The 20,328-nt window shown below is 48.7% G+C and overlaps 1 protein-coding gene and 1 pseudogene across 8 annotated transcripts in view; both read left to right on the forward strand.

Annotated features, from left to right (window-relative positions):
• LOC103305721 (butyrophilin subfamily 1 member A1-like) overlaps positions 1–20,328 on the forward strand; it is a 281,081-nt gene that overhangs the window by 209,540 nt on the left and 51,213 nt on the right. The gene's annotated exons all lie outside the window — the stretch shown is intronic.
• Positions 320–12,094, forward strand: LOC122173297 (zinc finger protein RFP-like; annotated as a pseudogene).

Consider the following 20,328-nt stretch of genomic DNA (forward strand, 5'->3'; position numbering starts at 1 on the left):
CTCTTGCTGTCAGCGGCCACCCCCGAGGCGGAGCTGGTAGCGCGGCCCTGCCCCGGCTGCAGAGGACGGGCCACTCCTCGGCTTGTTTGCACCACTCTCCCACGGGCAGCGGCCACCCCTCCCCTCAGGCGGGAGCCAGTAGCACGGCCCTGCCCCAGCTGCAGAGGACGGGCTGCTCCTTGGCTTGTTCGTGCCACTCTCCCATGGGCAGCGGCCACCCCTCCCTCAGGCAGGAGCCGGTATCACGGCCCTGCCCCAGCTGCAGAGGACGGGCCGCTCCTCCTCGGCTTGCAGGGGCGGGGACGAGCTGAGGAGGAGATGTCTGTCCTCTGCAGCTGGGGCAGGGCCGCGCTTCCGGCTCCCGCCTGGGGGGGTGACCGCTGCCTGCGGGAGAGCAGCGGGGACACGCTCCCCACTTAGTCGGCTCCCTGCCTCGCCGCACCCTGCGGCAGAACAGGCTGGTTACCGCCCCCCGGGGTGGTCAGGATCCAGCCCAGGACACTGCTTGAGGTGGGGCCCCAGCGTTTTGCCGCCCCATACATTTTGCCACCCTAGGCATCTGCTTGTTTAGCTGGTGCCTAGAGCTGCCCCTGGTGGTGGGGGAGGCATTGGGTTATTGCCCTGGGGGAGCTGCTGGAGGAGGGAGGAGATTTACCTGCTCACAAACAATTTTAACAGTTCTAAAGCTTCAACTTTTTGAATATCAGTGTCTAGTGTCATTAAATATACCTCTACCCCGATATAATGCTGTCCTTGGGAGCCAAAAAATCTTACCGTGTTATAGGTGAAACCGTGTTATATTGAACTTGCTTTGATCCACTGGAGTGCGCAGCCCCGTCCCCCCGGAGCACTGCTTTACCGCATTATATCCAAATTCGTGTTATAGCCGGTGGCGTTATATCGAGGTAGCGGTGCAGTTCTGGTCTGACCAAAATATTGGCTGATCCCCCATAATTTCCCACAATCGTGAAAATTTTAATTGGAATGAAATGCTTAAAACCCAGATTGTTGTGCAACTGTGAAAGTTTAAATCAATAAATATAAAAATTGCTTAAAATAAACATGTCAAAATTATATGTTATAAAAAAAAATTCTGCCAAGCCTGACTATTCTGCCTTAAACACACAACTCCTGCAGGCTCATCCTGACAGGAGGATGCCTCAGTGACCCTCTACACCAGCACAGGGGCTGATTGTAGGCAAGGAGCTTCTTTGGGTTTTAATTACAGGCTAATTTCACTGAAAGTTACCTGTCACAGGTGTGACTGTACATTTTTTCACTAAAGCCTCCAGGGGTGAAATTGGTTGGGTCCTTCCTGCTCAGCAAACAGCATGAGTCACTTTCAGAAAAGGAAACACCCCCTTGGTGCTGCAGGTGGGGCATAGTGTGAACTCAGGAAATTGAAACTAACCCTGATCCACTGCCCAGAGGGAGCCATGGCTGCAGAGAACCCCGTGGAAAGTCTCCAGGAGGAAGCTACATGTCCCGTCTGTCAGGAGTATTTCACTGAACCGGTCACTCTGGAGTGTGGGCACAATTTCTGCCAAGCCTGCATCAGCCAGTGCTGGGAGGGATCCGATACAGCCGTCTCCTGCCCTCAGTGCGGAGAAACTGTGCAACAGAGAAACCTCAGGCCCAACAGGCAGCTGGCAAATATCATAGAAATCACCAAGCAGCTGAGTTTACAAGCAGCAAAGGGAGCAGGATGGGACGGGGTGTGTGAGAGACACCAGGAGGCTCTGAAACTGTTCTGTGAAGAGGATGAAACCCCCATCTGTGTGGTGTGCGACAGATCCCGGGCTCACCGCGCTCACTCGGTGGTTCCCATAGAGGAGGCTGCCCAAGAGTACAAGGTAGAGAATTGCTGTCAAATGTAATGGGTTAACTTTTGGGTTTTAATTACAGGCTAATTTCACTGAAAGTTGCCTGTCACGGGTGTGACTCATCACTCAGCTCTGTAAAGTCTTCATTGTAAGGGAGATGCTTTAAGAAAATTAATGATCTGGCAGTGTGGCAACAGAGGCAAAATATCAAATCTTGAAAGCAGGATCTACACCCCGCCAGAAGCCCCGCTCACTCCATACCCCCCCTCCATTGCTTGCTCTCCCCCACCCTCACTCACTTTCACCAGTCTGGGGCAGGAGGTTGGGATTCAGGTGTGGGTGTGGGCTCTGGGCTGGGGCCGAGGGGTTTGCAGTCTGGGAGGGAGCTCTGGGCTGAGCCTGGGGCAGGGGGTTGGGGTGCAGGAGGGGGCTCTGGGCTGGGGCAGAGTGTTGGGGTGCAGAAAAGGGTACAGGGTGCTGGCTCTGGGAGGAGGGTCAGGGCTGGGGCAGTGGGTTAGGGTGCAGGAGGGGGTATGGGATGTGGCTCCAGCTGGGCGGCACTGACTTACCTTGGGCGGGTAATGGGCGGCAGTGCAGTAGTGCTAAGGCAGGCTCCCTGCCTGTCCCAACCCTACGCCACTCCTGGAAGGGGCCAATGTGCCCCTGTGGTGGGCATGTGGCTCCGTGCACTGCCCCTCTCTGCAGGAACCACTCCCGCAGCTCCCATTATCCACAGTTCCCCATTTCTGGCCAATGGGAGCTGTGGGGGTGGTGCTTGCAGGCAGGAGCCATGTGAAGAGAACCCTGCCCTCACCCCAGGCTGCGGGGGCATGTTGGCCACTTCTGGGAGTGCCATATGGCTGGGGCAGGCAGGGAGCCTGCCTAAGCATCAGCAGGCAATCCTGCTGCACCGCCGGAGATCGCGATCGACTGGGAGAATCTCCAGGATCGACTAGTAGATCGCAATCGACTGGTAGATGACCACTGGTCTAGCTAGATAAAAGATGAGAAGGGAAACTGAGGCAAAAAACAGGGCAACGAGTTGCCCACAGTCACCCAGCATGTCAGTGACAGAGCTTAGCATAGAACCCAGATCTCCTCAGACCCAGTCCAGGACCCGAACCACTTTGCCATGCTGACATCTGAGCACCAGTCCCACCCAGTGATGAAGTGTGTCCGTTAGGAGGGAGACACCTTTAATCCCAGGCCCAGTAGGGAGAGGAGGTTTGTCGCTGGGATTCTGAACTCCCGTGTCGCTCCATGAGGGATTAAACTCAGATGCTGCCGGCCTGCACTAGAGGAGATCACTGGGTTAAACACTGTGTGGGATCCTGAGCACCTTCAGTCCACACAAAACGGCTCCAGACAGCTCAGGTCCATGCCAAATACCACTGGGATTACACTGGGTTTTAGCAAAACCAACCACAGGCTGGAGCTGACCGGTGCCAGTTTGACCTGTTCTGTTGTGTATGTGGGTAAGGACCAGCCAAAGTGGTTACAGTAGTCCCACCAGGCAGCCTTTTGAAATCTCCCACAATGCACTGATTCCGGGATCTTTACCAGGGAATGGAACCGTGGGGCATCTGCCCAGGGGGCATTGTCAGGGAAAGGGTTTAGGACAACACTGGGGCAAACCCCAATCCCTTCTTTATACAAATCTGCATCATGTCTAATTAGGGTGGTCACTGAGGCATCCCCAGAACATAGGACATGCCCATGCCTGCCTGCATGGGCTCGTCCTCACCAGTATCAGTCACCCTGTGTTGGCCCACCACTGCTTTTTTCAGTGTGCCACCACCTGCATCATTCTGTATGAAGGTGCCACGCCCACCGGTGTCCTCCTGCATCCTCAGTCTCCTCCTCTCCCTTTTGCAGCAGACAAAGCCACGTCCAGTGCTGGGTCCCTACCGGACAGGGACAGTGCTCCACAACACTGGGACTGCGCAGCTTCAAACCAGACGTATGGCCTCCCGGCATCTCATGGGGTTTGCCCTGGTGCTTAGACCAGCTCAGCCCAACCAGTGCAGTCCCTGGTAGCTTCTGGGATTTGTATCACTTTGTTTGTTAAACCTCCTACAAAACAGGGTTATTGATTCACCCCCAGATGACTTTGGTGCCCTGTTTATGCGCTGTACCACTAATCACTTCACAAATACCAGTAAAGCTCGGTTATAATTGAGATCTCTAATTACTAAAAACACTGAACCGGAATTGGTAATGAGTCTGAATGTGACACACTCCCAGTCTCCATTAGTGAGGTTTCATCTCCTTGGTGGTCCTGATGTCACAAAGTGATTAGAACCACAGTTGCCTTGGGTTTTGGGTGGAAAAACACCCACTTCCAAATACCTCTCAACTATCCAGATGAAACCTCCCAAATCATTTCTGTTTCTCCAGGAAAGAATCCAGGCCCATTTGAAGACTCTGAGGGAAGAGAGAGAAAAGCTGCTGGGATTGAAAGCGGCTGGAGAGGGGAAGAGCCGGGAGTATCTCGTAGGTGCCCGTTGTTATGAACCAGAAGGGACTGGCAGTGGGAGGTCTGTTTGGAGGCAGACTCCTGTGTGGCCTTGGTGAACATGGGCTTATATGTGTGTTTCTCCATTCGATTGCTGAATTTGATTCATGTGTAGATAAGCCCTAAGCTTCCCTTTCAGTTAATGAGTTAATGTCTAGCCCTTGTGGCTTTCTCAGAAATCCTCCCAAGTGAACTGAATGACCCTGTGAATTGCTGTCCACTGCGTCTAGACATTTTGTGCATTTTTAAAACGTTTGTTTCTTTTAACTCCCCTGGTGTCTCTGTCAGTGTAGTGCTGAGTCCTGCCTCCTGCTGCTCTGGGTCTGAATTTCCACAAACCATAAAGAACAATATGCTGACCATGACCGACAGAGAAACATCCCTTTCAGAGAAATACATGGGCCAAAGGGGAAGGTGTGAGAGAATCCCCTGCCTAGTACCCACAGGTAGAATGAAATGTCAGAAATCTTAGTATTTTCAAAGAAAATCAGCCTCCTGCACACACAGCTCTCCATGAAAGGATCCCGGGCTCCATCCATGTCCCTGACCAGCCCTTGCCCTATTTTCATACAGAAACAAATACAAACCGAGAGGGAGAAGATTGTGACTGAATTTCAGCAACTGCGGCAGTTCCTGGAGGAACAAGAGCGACTCCTGCTGGCCCAGCTGGAGAAGCTGGATGAGGAGATTGTGAGGATCCAGAATGAAAATGTCAGTAAACTCTCCGAACAGGTTTCCCGTCTCAGTGAGCTGATCAGTGAGCTGGAGGGGAAGTGTCAGAAGCCAGTGAGTGAATTTCTGCAGGTGAGACTGAATGAAAAATATCAGCACTGGAGCGTAGTAGCTGGGGAAGGGCCTTCCTACCCCATATTTCCTAAATCCCTTCCCTGGCACCCCCTGTTTGTGTCAGATGGGACTGAGATTCTTTTCTCTCTCTCTCCTCTAGGATGTCAGAAGCACCTTGAGCAGGTACATGGCTCTCACCCTCCCCCTCACACTTCACAACGCTGGGAAAGAGCTTGGTGGTGATGTTAGCACTGCATCGCCAGAGGGCTCTACAGCCAAATGTGTGGGGAAGGTCACATGTTGGATATAAATCTCTCTGATCAATGTCATCCTGAGGTCCTCACACTTGCACAGAAGACTCTGGAATTCTCCATTCAGTGGGAAAGACTGACCTCAAGTATTTCCTAGAGATGTCACATCCCCGGGGGGACGGGCTGACTCAGGATTCTGGGGATGGAATATGGGCCTGTCACTGCTGGAGCCCTGGTCACCATTCAGCCCAGGCCAGCAGCCTGAAGGCTGTTTGGAAACCTGTGTGGAATGAGCTGGGGAGAGGGGAGTTGGTGTCTCAGTCTAGTTCCTAGTGGTCAGATTTCTATAGCACTTCACCCAGGAACTTCCTGTCCCTCAGAGCATGGAGGCCAAGAAGTGAATTGACCATGGAGACTCAATTCCCCCTTTATCCCCAGAGCTGATCTCTCCAGGCCAGAGTTGAGGAATATTAATGATCCTTTGAGGGGAACATTTCATGGCCATGGGCTGTGTTGCACCTGTTCTGAGGCTGGGAGAAGTTGAGGAATTCTAACTCCAGGCCCATTAGAGCAGCAACTCACTAACCAGAATTTATAATGAGTCAGTCAATGAAATATGATCACGTGAAATTGTTTCTCTCTAGGTGTGAGAAGAGGAAGTTTGAGCAGCCAGAGGAGATTTCTCCTGAACTGGAAGAGCAAGTCAGCGATTTCTCCCAGAAAAGTATTGTGCTATCAGAGACTCTGAGGAAGGTAAAAGGTACCTAAAATAGATCTAGGAATGGTAATTGGGATGAGCCGCTGAGACTGTGGGAAGAGAATGGTGTTGGTCAATTGGGTCACACTTATATGATGCTTCTATTTAATTGTTGGGTGAGAATGCCCTGCACTTGGGGTCCAAGACAATCAGATGGATTAAGTCAAACCTTTATTTCTACCAAAAGCCTGCCTTGCCATTACAATTACTGTAAAGTAAGAAATGTCTCAAAGACTTTAAGGCCAGAAGCGACTATCACACTCATCCAGTCTGACCTTCTGTACATTGCAGGCCACAGAATCTCGCCCACCCACTCCTGCAATTGACCCCTAACCTCTGGTCGAGTTCCTGAAGTCCTCAAATCATGATTTAAAGACTTCAAGTGTAACAGGTTGAGCACTCACCGGTGCAGCACCTCCTGCATGTCATCCTGGGAATTAGCTCTTCAGCTCCGAAGCACCCCCTGCTGGCTAGTGTCTCTCCTGCCTCAGGTCCCCTTGTACCTCCTGGACCCCGATGCCTCTTACTTTGAGGTTCTGCCCACAGCAGTACCCCCACACTCTGGGTCTCCCCTCCCGGGGAACCCCAACCCTGTATACCCACCTTGCCTCAGTGGCTACTGCCAGTCATCATCTAGCCCCATTTCTCTGCGGCAGCCTGCAGTCCACAAGGTCCACTCATCATTGGCAAAGGGGTTGGACCTGCTTTCTTTCTATCCCAGCTGTCTCCCTGCAGCCCTAGTACCATCCCTGGCCCTTTGCAAGGCCTCAGCCTGGGACTTGCCAGGCCAGAGCTCCCCAGCTCTGCCTGCCCTTCCCCAGCACTGCTCTGTCCGAGGTACCCTGTGCTCCCAGGGCCAGCTGTAGCCTACTTGGGAGTGGACCCCGCTGTGGCTGCTTCCCCAGTCAGCCGACCTCAGCTGCTTTTCACCTTTTAACTCCTTTTATCCCAGGTACAGGGTAACTGCCCCGCTACACAAGTTACAGAGAATCCACTATTGACACTAGTTTAAATCTGCCACTGACCCATGCCCCATGCTGCAGAGGAAGGCAGAAAAAAACCCAAAGGCTCTCTGTCCATCTGACGGGGGGGAAAATTCCTTCCCCACCCCGAATATGGTGGTCAGTTAAATACGGAGCATTTTGGCAACACGCAACAGCGAGACACGTGGCAAAGAACTCTCTATAGCTCAGAGCCCTCCCCATCTACTGCCCCATCACCAGCCATGGGGCACATTTCTCAAAGGCGGATCCAGCCCATCACTGAGCTCTGGACCCGTTTGCAGCTAGTCTGGGCCAAATGGGCTGTAGCAGGGAAGGAGAAAGCCCCTCCCCCACGGTGAGGAATCCCTCCAGCCCAGGCGCCTCTCGTGCCTCCTCCACAGCTGCAGGCACAAGGCATGTTCCTGAGAGGGCTGGGAATGGGGTGGGGGGGGGGTGAGGGCGGTTGGAAGAGGGAGGGGGTGGACGAGGGACAGAGGGACATGGGCAGTGTAAAGCTGGGCCTCTGACACTCTGCACGCTGGGCGACACACGGGGGCCATTGTCATAGGGATGTAACTCTGGCTGCTTCAGAACTTCCTCAGCCTGTGCCAAGGTCTGCACCGGCCCCTGCAGCCACTGAACAGCGGAGTCACAAATGGCCCCTCCCCTCTCTCCTTTAGCCGGTACAGGGGTGAATCTGGCCCATGGAGCCAACCTTCCCCCGCCTCAATTTCCACATTTATAAAATGGTTTTATTATTATTTCTATTTCTGCCTATGGAGGACAAGGCCCCGTCGTGCTGCTCTCTGTAGAGACACTGAGTAAACAAACCCAACAGCTCACAGTTAGAGCCAGGATTTCACAAACTCTCAACATCCCGTTAGTGTCAAAGGGAACCAAGTGGGTAAAGTTACTTTTATGCCAAAGTCTTTGTACGATCTGGATCTAGGTTACGAAAAAAGGCTGTAAGTGAACAAGACGAACCAACCAGAGTCTGAAAGGTGGGAGGGAATGATGAGGGAAAAGTAAATTTTTCTTACAAAGTGTCTATCCTGGGATGGTTGTGAGGCTGCAAGGATGCTGGCTCTAGTGCTGGGAAATGTACAAATCAGAGAGGAAAGAGACGGTTTCAGATCTCTTTATATTAAATAAATGAGTGTGTCTCTGTGCCTCTGTCATAAATATAAAACAGTTTCAGAGTGGGGACGCTGTTATAAATATGAAAGTCTGAAATCTCACCTCTCTTCTCCTTTCTCCCTCCAGACACTCTGCTGTCCGAATTGAAGAGAAAAATCATTTTTCTTTCAATTGAAGGGGGTGAATCATTTGGAGCACACAGACAGGGTGAGTTTGCGGATGAAGATTGTCTTTAAATTATGAGAAAATTCCAGAGAAAACATCTTCATGAGATCGTAGCTAAAGTTACCAACCAAACTGACAGCGACCATGACACTCATAGTCCTAAAAATAACACATTAAATGGTATGGAGATCCAAGGGCCGATGTTCCCCTCCCCTCTCCCCCCCCCCACTTTTAAAAGTGGGATGACTAGGACACTTTTCAGCATGGGCATAGTTTGGGGGAGAAGAGGGCCATGTTGCCCCCACAAACTGCAAGTCTTAGGCAGGTGTGAAGCATCGCAGGTAGTGTCTGTGCTCTTTGGGCAGGGAAGCTGATCAGCTCCTCTCTGTGTAGTGTAGCCTGTGCCCGTGGTACCAACTTCTTCCTGGTGCTGGCCTCCCTCAGTGGCTCCACCCCTGCTCCTCTTTCCCTGAGGCCCTGCACCCTGACCAGGCCAGAAGCCAGAACCGGGACACCAGCCAGGGAGCCCAGACTGCATTAGGGAGTCCTGCATACCCCAGATAGCGGGGACATAGGCCGGGGGCTGCTCTCAGAACACCAGACCTATGTCCAGGGCAAGTGGAGTGTCAGGGGGTCTTCATAGTGGGCAAGTCTCCCAGCCTGGCCACGGGGCAGGGCCTCGCTCAGGGCCACGGAGGGGACGGGGCCACACAAACAGTCCTGACACCACCCTTAGTGCTCAGTTCACGCCCATTCTGATGAACAGAAACACTCTTAACTGATCAGAGGGGTAGCCGTGTTAGTCTGAATCTGTAAAAAGCAACAGAGGGTCCTGTGGCACCTTTAAGACTAACAGAAGTGGGCATTCAACCACGAAAGCTTATGCTCCGATACTTCTGTTAGTCTTAAAGGTGCCACAGGACCCTCTGTTACTCTTAACTGAGTTGCACCCGAACAGAGCTCTGTGCCACATCCCTCTGCTTCACCTGGTGCAGGGAGTCTCCTCTTCACTCTTCTCCAACATCCTGCGTTTCCTTTGGGCAGGGCTGGACTCTTCCATTGGAGCTGCTCACAGCTTCCTGGATTGGGGAGATGCTCTTCCTGTGATGCCGGCAGCTTCTCCCTTCTCTCTGGGCTGGGGATGGGGCTACCCCACCCAATGCAACCTCCCTCTCTCTGGTCTTAAGCAGCTCTTCCCCAACGCTGCACCTTCCTCTCTGTTCCCTGGCCTGGGAGTGGAGGCTGCATTAGGGGAGGGAGCTTCCCACGTGGGGGGGGGGGGGGGCGATTAAAGCTGGTATCTGCCTGCCTCTTCTGCTCCCTCCTCGATAAAAGCTTCTAGCACCTTCTCGGCTGTGTCTCTGCCACTATGAATGGGGCAGCACCAGGAGCGGGATCTGGGAGCTGCTGAAGCCTCTGTGATAAATGAAGCAAAGAGTCCTGTGGCACCTTATAGACTGACAGACGTATTGGAGCATGAGCTTTCGTGGGTGAATACCCACTTCTTTGGATGCATGTGGGTATTCACCCACGAAAGCTCATGCTCCAATACATCTGTTAGTCTATAATATGCCACAGGACTCTTTGCTGCTTTTACAGATCCAGACTAACACGGCTACCCCTTTGATACTGTGATAAATGAGAAACTAAGTGGGACCCATTACAAAGACTGAGGAGCTGCAGTGACATCTCTGCTCAGTATACCAGAGGCAGCTCCCTAGGATACAGGCCTGTCCCAGCCAGAACAGGGTTGCTGGGGAGTGTGAGAAATGGTCCCAGCCTCCCCCAGGGCTGAGCTCTGCCCTTAACGCTCTGATTCTCTCTCTTCTCCCAGCGAATGTGACTCTGGATCCAGATACGGCTCATCCCCAACTCATCCTCTCTGAGGATCAGAAAAATGTGAGATGGGGAGACACACAGCAGGATCTGCCCTACAACCCTGAGAGATTTGACACTTGGGAATGTGTGTTGGGCTGTGAGGGATTCACCTCGGGGAGACATTGCTGGGAGGTGGAGGTGGGGGGTGCGGGATACTGGGCTCTGGGGGTGGCCAGAGAGTCTTTGGGGAGGAAGGGAGGGATCATCCCTAGCCCTGAGGAGGGGATCTGGGCTGTGGAGCGATGGGGGGATCAGTTCCAGGCTCTCACCTCCCCGGTGACCCCCCTGCCCCTGAGCCGGGACCCCAGCAGGATCCGGGTTTTTCTGGACTGTGACCGGGGGCAGGTGACATTTATCAATGCTGGTGACGAGGCCCCGATCTTCACTTTCCCGCCGGGCTCCGTCTCTGGGGGCAGAATCCGACCCTGGTTCCAGGTGTGGTACAGATCTCGGCTCAGACTGTGTCCCTGAGACACTCAGCAGAGGGGGGAATGGGAAATCAGCATCTCTAGCCTTATGGACCCCAGTCTCTATGATCTTGGAGGACTCCCATCTACCGAGCCCCTGGCTCCTCATCTCTATGATCCCTGGAAGCTCCTCCACCTCCCTCTCTTCAGCCCCAGGGATGGGAGGGGGAAGGGGAAGGGAGAACAACCCCTGGGGCTGTAGGAGGGGCAGAGGGGCCCTGAGGGGCAGAGGTGGGGGCAGAACTAACAGCCGGGCTGGGGACAGGCAGAGGTGTGGGTGGCGAGAACACAGCATGAATCAATCAGGTTTGGGAAAGTGGTGGCGAAGCAGCAGCAACTTCAGCGTTTTGTACAGATCTAAAACAACAAGGAGTACTTGTGGCAACTTAGAGACTAACAAATGGATTTGGGCATAAGCTTTCATGGGCTAAAGCCCACTTCATCAGATGCATCGAATGGAACATATATTTTGACGTTTAAAGTCTGTTACTGAGTGTCCACGGAGGTTGAAGTGTTCTCCGACTGGTTTTTAATGCTATAATTCTTGAAGTCTGATTTGTGTCCATTTATTCTTTTGCGTAGAGACTGTCCGGTTTGTCCAATGTACATGGCAGAGGGGCATTGCTGGCACATGATGGCATATATCACATTGGTAGATGTGCAGGTGAATGAGCCCCTGATGTAGTGGCAGATAGGGATAGGTCCTATGATGGTGTCCCTTGAATAGATATGTGGACAGAGTTGGCAATGGGGTTGTTGCAGGGATAGGTTCCTGGGTTAGTGTTTTTGTTGTGTGATGTGTAGTTGCTGGTGAGTATTTGCTTCAGGTTGGGGGGGCTGTCTGTAAGCGAGGACTGGCCTGTCTCCCAAGGTCTGTGAGAGTGAGGGATCAACCTTCAGGATAGGTTGTAGATTTCTGAAGATGCACGGGAGAGGTTTGAATTGGGGGCTGAAAGTGACAGCTAGTGGCTGTAGACTGCATTTGCTCCACTCCTCAGACAGAGACAAACACCCGTTGCCAACTCTGTCCACATATCTATTCAAGTGACGCCATCATAGGACCTAACCACATCATCGATTCCATCAGGGACTAATTCACCTGCGTATCTACCATGTACATTGGCCAAACCAGACAGTTTCTAAGCAAAAGTGGCAATTTTTCACCAAAAATTTCAAAAACAGACTCCAATGAGAAACTGCAGAACTGGAATTAATTTGCAAACTGGACACCATCAAATTAGGCCTCAATAAAGACTGGGAATAGATGGCTCACTACAAGAACTAAAAAAAAAAAAACTAATTTCCCCATGCTAATTTGCCCCTACTGTGACTCACACCTTCTTGTTAACTGTTTGAAATGAGCCATCCTGATTACCACTACAAAAGTGATTTTTCATCCTGTTGATAATAGCCCACTTTAATTGCACAGGGGGCAATCCATGAAGGGACTCAAGTGTTGCAATGCTGAGCATCACAGTGAATATTTTTTAGACAGCAAGAAAATCACAGGAACAGCAGCACTGTGACCCTCAGAGCTGAGTCAGGGGCGTAAAGTCCCTAGACAATGCATAAAGAAGAACAGGAGGACTTGTGGCACCTTAGAGACTAACAAATTTATTAGAGCATAAGCTTTCGTGGACTACAGCCCACTTCTTCGGATGCATATAGAATGGAACATATATTGAGGAGATATATATACACACACAGACAGAGAGCATAAACAGGTGGGAGTTGTCTTACCACCTCTGAGAGGCCAATTAATTAAGAGAAAACAAACTTTTGAAGTGATAATCAAGCTAGCTCAGTACAGACAGTTAGATAACAAGTGTGAGAATACTTACAAGGCGAGATAGATTCAATGTTTGTAATGGCTCAGCCATTCCCAGTCTTTATTCAAACCGGAGTTGATTGTGTCTAGTTTGCATATCAATTCTAGCTCAGCAGTTTCTCGTTGGAGTCTGTTTTTGAAGTTTTTCTGTTGTAATATAGCCACCCGCAGGTCTGTCACTGAATGACCAGACAGGTTAAAGTGTTCTCCCACTGGTTTTTGAGTATTTTGATTCCTGATGTCAGATTTGTGTCCATTAATTCTTTTGCGTAGAGACTGTCCGGTTTGGCCAATGTACATGGCAGAGGGGCATTGCTGGCACATGATGGCATATATCACATTGGTAGATGTGCAGGTGAACGAGCCCCTGATGGTATGGCTGATGTGATTAGGTCCTATGATGATGTCACTGGAATAGATATGTGGACAGAGTTGGCATCGGGGTTTGTTACAAGGATAGGTTCCTGGGTTAGTGGTTTTGTTCAGTGATGTGTGGTTGCTGGTGAGTATTTGCTTTAGGTTCGGGGGTTGTCTGTAAGCGAGGACAGGTCTGTCTCCCAAGATCTGTGAGAGTAAAGGATCATCTTTCAGGATAGGTTGTAGATCTCTGATGATGCGCTGGAGAGGTTTTAGTTGGGGGCTGAAGGTGACAGCTAGTGGTGTTCTGTTATTTTCTTTGTTGGGCCTGTCTTGTAGGAGGTGACTTCTGGGTACTCGTCTGGCTCTGTCAATCTGTTTTTTCACTTCAGCAGGTGGGTATTGTAGTTTTAAGAATGCTTGATAGAGATCTTGTAGGTGCTTGTCTCTATCCAAGGGATTGGAGCAAATGCGGTTATATCTTAGGGCTTGGCTGTAGACAATGGATCGTGTGGTGTGTCCTGGATGGAAGCTGGAGGCATGTAGGTAAGTGTAGCGGTCAGTAGGTTTCCGATATAGGGTGGTATTTATGTGACCATCCTAAAGCAAATACTCACCAGCAACCACACATCACTGAACAAAACCACTAACCCAGGAACCTATCCTTGTAACAAACCCCGATGCCAACTCTGTCCACATATCTATTCCAGTGACATCATCATAGGACCTAATCACATCAGCCATACCATCAGGGGCTCGTTCACCTGCACATCTACCAATGTGATATATGCCATCATGTGCCAGCAATGCCCCTCTGCCATGTACATTGGCCAAACCGGACAGTCTCTACGCAAAAGAATTAATGGACACAAATCTGACATCAGGAATCAAAATACTCAAAAACCAGTGGGAGAACACTTTAACCTGTCTGGTCATTCAGTGACAGACCTGCGGGTGGCTATATTACAACAGAAAAACTTCAAAAACAGACTCCAACGAGAAACTGCTGAGCTAGAATTGATATGCAAACTAGACACAATCAACTCCGGTTTGAATAAAGACTGGGAATGGCTGAGCCATTACAAACATTGAATCTATCTCGCCTTGTAAGTATTCTCACACTTGTTATCTAACTGTCTGTACTGAGCTAGCTTGATTATCACTTCAAAAGTTTGTTTTCTCTTAATTAATTGGCCTCTCAGAGGTGGTAAGACAACTCCCACCTGTTTATGCTCTCTGTCTGTGTGTGTATATATATCTCCTCAATATATGTTCCATTCTATATGCATCCGAAGAAGTGGGCTGTAGTCCACGAAAGCTTATGCTCTAATAAATTTGTTAGTCTCTAAGGTGCCACAAGTCCTCCTGTTCTTCTTTTTGCGGATACAGACTAACACGGCTGCTACTCTGAAACTAGACAATGCATGGGCATCACAGGCACCTTATAGTGCGATTCAGAAAAAACAGCTCACTAGGCAGGGAGCCAGCTAAGCTAGACAAGGGGAGATGCTGACAAGGGGAGGGCTGTCCTGAGCCCTTCCCCCCTCACAGACAGGTGCCTAAATCAGGGCTGCAGAGGCACATCTATCTCTGCTTAGGAACCCACAGGTGGGAACCCAGCACCTGGAGTTTCTTGCTGGACTGAGGTAGGCACCTGCCTCGCTCCACACAAAATGTGTGTGTGGGGGGGGAGGTGGTTTTCGTGATGTCACCCACCTTATAACTTTAACCCTCTCTGTGGTTAGAGCTCTCAGCTGGTATGTGGGACAGGAAAGTTCAGTCCTCCCATCACGCTGTCTAGAGTAGCTCACGAACGTGAGTACCAACCTCAGGGCAAACAGTTACAAACCAAGGCACAAACCCCATGCAGGTTGTGAGTTCTGTATTTAGATTTCATGACCAGGTACCAAATGTGAACCCCTCGATCAGTATAACAGCCTGAACGTGGTGTCACAGACAGTCCCCTTGAGTACTCCTGTCTATCTAGCTGTTTTTCTGCCTCCTCCCCTGCTGCATCTCCCTGCCCCTGCTGGTGGGGCTGCCACGTTCCCAGCAGCAGAGTCGGGGAAGCTTCTGCACACAGTTTCTACGGTTAAAGCCACCAGCTGCACTATCCCAGCCAAAGAGAACGGTGGAAGATGTGGAACAGGACACAGCCTCTCCCCAGACCAGGAAAAAACATGAAAAGAAACCTTCCCATCCCAAGCCAAAGGGAGCAGGAGGTGGGAGCACTTATGGGAGAGCCTCTCCCTCATCCAGAGACAGGAAAGAGCCCCCCTCAGCCCAAGGCAAAGGGATGTGGCAGTCCTGATGGGGAGACCTCTCCATTCATGTCTCTGAATTTAATATTTCACACATGTAGAAATAGTCACCAGAACCCACCGGGTCAGAGTTAAGGGTGTTTGGATGCTGGGCACTGAGAAGGTTTCTGTCAGGGCCGGCTCTAGGCACCAGCAAAGCAAGCAGATGCTTGGGGCGGCACATTTGCAGGCAGGGCCAGCTCTAGGTTTTTGCTGCCCCAAGCAAAAAAAAATTTGGCTGCCACCCCTGCTTTTTTTTCGCTTTTACACATGTTTGCACTTTGCCATTTTGTTTTGACTGTTTAAAATTTTTAAAAAATGAAAACAGAGAATTTGTAGTTAGTGAAATAAAACAATTTCCTACTAGTGTAATTTTAACATTAAATTTTAACAAAAAGGGCTGGTCTACGGGGTCGATCCAAGATACGCAACTTCAGCTACACGAATAGCGTAGCTGAAGTTGAAGTATCTTGGATCGAATTACCTGGGGTCCACATAGCACGGGATTGACGGCCGCGGCTCCCCCGTTGACTGCACTACTGTCGCTCGCTCTGCTGGAGTTCCGGAGTCAATGGTGAGCGCGTTTGGGGATCGATATATCGCGTCTTAACGAGACACGATATATCGATCCCGGATAAATCGATTGCTACCCGCTGATACGGCGGGTAGTGAAGACGTACCCAAACACAGTTACAAACAATTTGAGTTCAACTATACACTGTAATGAAAAACGTTAGTGTCTTCCAGTTTCTCATAAATTAAAAGAATGTATATGAACTGAATTTTTCTGGTTTTTATACTTGCACAGTCTTTTAATAAGTCAGTGACATCTAAATTTTTTTCAATAGTACTTTCAATTGAAATTAATGCCAGTCCTGACATACGATTTTGAGACATGGTGAACCTCAAATAATTTTTTAGTAATTTCAGTTTTGAGAAACTGCGCTCACCAGAAGCCACCGATTCTGGTAATGTTAAAAGAATGTGTAATGCTACAGCAGTGTTTGGAGTGAAAAAATCATTTCTTGCTATAAATTCTAATACTTTTAGAGGAGAAGTTTTAGGACTTATTAGCTCAGATAAAGCTATTAATTCATCATACAATTCTACTGCATCCATGTCAGTAGCGTTATCAGTACTGAGCGCTAAATGTAGGTCAAGTTTCACAATGACCATGCAACTGACAAATCTTTCATAGAATCATAGAATCATAGATTATAGGACTGGAAGGGACCTCGAGAGGTCATCGAGTCCAGTCCCCTGCCCGCATGGCAGGACCAAATACTGTCTAGACCATCCCTGATAGACATTTATCTAACCTACTCTTAAATATCTCCAGAGACGGAGATTCCACAACCTCCCTAGGCAATTTATTCCAGTGTTTAACCGCCCTGACAGTTAGGAACTTTTTCCTAATGTCCAACCTAGACCTCCCTTGCTGCAGTTTAAACCCATTGTTTCTGGTTCTATCCTTAGAGGCTAAGGTGAACAAGTTCTCTCCCTCCTCCTCATGACACCCTTTTAGATACCTGTAAACTGCTATCATGTCCCCTCTCAGTCTTCTCTTCTCCAAACTAAAAAACCCAGTTCTTTCAGCCTTCCTTCATAGGTCATGTTCTCAAGACCTTTAATCATTCTTGTTGCTCTTCTTTGGACCCTTTCCAATTTCTCCACATCTTTTTTAAAATGCGGCGCCCAGAACTGGACAAAATACTCCAGCTGAGGCCTAACCAGAGCAGAGTAGAGCGGAAGAATGACTTCTCGTGTCTTGCTCACAACACACCTGTTAATGCATCCCAGAATCATGTTTGCTTTTTTTGCAACAGCATCACACTGTTGACTCATATTTAGCTTGTGGTCCACTATAACCCCTAGATCCCTTTCTGCCGTACTCCTTCCTAGACAGTCTTTTCCCATTCTGTATGTGTGAAATTGATTTTTCCTTCCTAAGTGGAGCACTTTGCATTTGTCTTTGTTAAACTTCATCCTGTTTAACTCAGACCATTTCTCCAATTTGTCCAGATCATTTTGAATTATGACCCTGTCCTCCAAAGTAGTTGCAATCCCTCCCAGTTTGGTATCATCCGCAAACTTAATAAGCGTACTTTCTATGCCAATATCTAAGTCGTTGATGAAGATATTGAACAGAGCCGGTCCCAAAACAGACCCCTGCGGAACCCCACTCGTTACGCCTTTCCAGCAGGATTGGGAACCATTAATAACAACTCTCTGAGTACGGTTATCCAGCCAGTTATGCACCCACCTTATAGTAGCCCCATCTAATTTGTATTTGCCTAGTTTATCGATAAGAATATCATGCGAGACCGTATCAAATGCCTTACTAAAGTCTAGGTATACCACATCCACCGCTTCACCCTTATCCACAAGGCTCGTTATTCTATCAAAGAAAGCTATCAGATTGGTTTGACATGATTTGTTCTTCACAAATCCATGCTGGCTGTTCCCTATCACCTTACCACCTTCCAAGTGTTTGCAGATGATTTCCTTAATTACTTGCTCCATTATCTTCCCTGGCACAGAAGTTAAACTAACTGGTCTGTAGTTACCTGGGTTGTTTTTATTTCCCTTTTTATAGATGGGCACTATATTTGCCCTTTTCCAGTCTTCTGGAATCTCTCCCGTCTCCCATGACTTTCCAAAGATAATAGCTAGAGGCTCAGATACCTCCTCTATTAGCTCCTTGAGTATTCTAGGATGCATTTCATCAGGCCCGGGTGACTTGCAGGCATCTAACTTTTCTAAGTGATTTTTAACTTGTTCTTTTTTTATTTTATCCGCTAAACCTACCCCCTTCCCGTTAGCATTCACTATGTTAGGCATTGCTTCAGACTTCTCGGTGAAGACCGAAACAAAGAAGTCATTAAGCATCTCTGCCATTTCCAAGTTTCCTGTTACTGTTTCTCCCTCTTCACTAAGCAGTGGGCCTACCCTGTCTTTGGTCTTCCTCTTGCTTCTAATGTATTGATAAAAAGTCTTCTTGTTTCCTTTTATTCCCGTAGCTAGTTTGAGCTCATTTTGGGCCTTTGCCTTTCTAATCTTGCCCCTGCATTCCTGTGTTGTTTGCCTATATTCCTCCTTTGTAATCTGTCCTAGTTTCCATTTTTTATATGACTCCTTTTTATTTTTTAGATCGTGCAAGATCTCATGGTTAAGCCAAGGTGGTCTTTTGCCACATTTTCTATCTTTCCTAACCAGCGGAATAGCTTGCTTTTGGGCCCTTAATAGTGTCCCTTTGAAAAACTGCCAACTCTCCTCAGTTGTTTTTCCCCTCAGTCTTGATTCCCATGGGACCTTACCTATCAGCTCTCTGAGCTTCCCAAAATCTGCCTTCCTGAAATCCATTGTCTCTATTTTGCTGTTCTCCCTTCTACCCTTCGTTAGAATTGCAAACTCTATGATTTCATGATCACTTTCACCCAGGCTGCCTTCTACTTTCACATTCTCAACGAGTTCCTCCCTATTTGTTAAAATCAAGTCTAGAACAGCTTCCCCCCTAGTAGCTTTTTCAACCTTCTGAAATAAAAAGTTGTCTCCAATGCAGTCCAAGAATTTGTTGGATAGTCTGTGCCCCGCTGTGTTATTTTCCCAACATATATCCGGATAGTTGAAGTCCCCCATCACCACCAAATCTTGGGCTTTGGATGATTTTGTTAGTTGCTTGAAAAAAGCCTCATCCACCTCTTCCCCCTGGTTAGGTGGCCTGTAGTAGACTCCTAGCATGACATCTCCCTTGTTTTTTGCCCCTTTAAGCCTAACCCAGAGACTCTCAACACTTCCGTCTCCTATGTCCATCTCTACCTCAGTCCAAGTGTGTACATTTTTAATATATAAGGCAACACCTCCTCCCTTTTTCCCCTGTCTATCCTTCCTGAGCAAGCTGTACCCATCCACACCAACATTCCAATCATGTGTATTATCCCACCAAGTTTCAGTGATGCCAACAATGTCATAGTTGTATTTATTTATTAGCACTTCCAGTTCTTCCTGCTTATTCCCCATACTTCTCGCATTTGTATATAGGCATCTAAGATACTGGTTTGATCTTTCCTCCCAGTTTTGTCCTGACTCTCCTTTCTCTCTGCCAATATAGCCCACACTCCCTCTTGTTTCCGACCCATCTCCCCGGTCTCCATATTCCCCACTTACCTGTGGGCTTTGCTCACCTGTCCCCGTCAAACCTAGTTTAAAGCCCTCCTCACTAGGTTAGCCAGTCTGTGGCCGAATAGGGTCTTTCCTCTCCTCGAAAGGTGAACGAAAGGTTTCTTCAGTGGAAGTTATAGCTACATCCAAAATACAATAGAAACATTCAACTTTAAACCTTTCGTTTGGATCGAGAATAGGATCATCATGAGCCTCATAACAAAACTGTCTTGTTTTTTTCCCGAGGACGAATGAATTGTTGAGGTGCAAACGTTGGTTCAAAATCAAGATCCTCTGCTATTGTTGTTGCTTCTTTGACAGTTCTTCAAATCCTTCATCTGAACGGTATTTTTTTAAATATTCCAGCGTTTTATTCAAAATCGTCTTTGCCTCAGATATGTCTATGTTTACATTCTGCATAACTTTGCTGGTCAAATTAATTTGATTTAGAATATTGTGCCAAATAACCGTGTAACATGAAAATTGAAACTGCATCATTTTCTGAGCCAATGTTTCAGCTTCATGTCGAAATGAAGGATCATACGACAAGTCCTGGCTTATTTCGAATAATGCATCGTAAATCTCTCCTGATGAATATCGGAATGGTCTAATAGCTTCTATCCTTCTTTCCCATCTAGTTTGTCTCAGAGGTTTAGGTGTGAGTTTTTGTTCAAGATGCTTCTTCAAGACTGCCCAACGGTGTGTGGAAGCACTAAAAAAGTTGTAAATTGCTTGCACTGTGGTAAAATATGAAATGCGTCTTTAGATGATTTGGCGGCATCACTGACAACCAGATTGAGCGAAAGCACATGGCAAGGAATGAAAAAAGCTCGATCGTTTAAATTCAATATTCTTTGCTGTACACCTGCATGTCGTCCTCGCATGTTTGAGCCTTTATCGTACCCTTGGTCGCCCATATT

This window comes from Chrysemys picta, chromosome 12 (genome assembly GCF_011386835.1).
Source record: "Chrysemys picta bellii isolate R12L10 chromosome 12, ASM1138683v2, whole genome shotgun sequence".
Lineage (NCBI taxonomy): Eukaryota > Metazoa > Chordata > Testudines > Emydidae > Chrysemys > Chrysemys picta.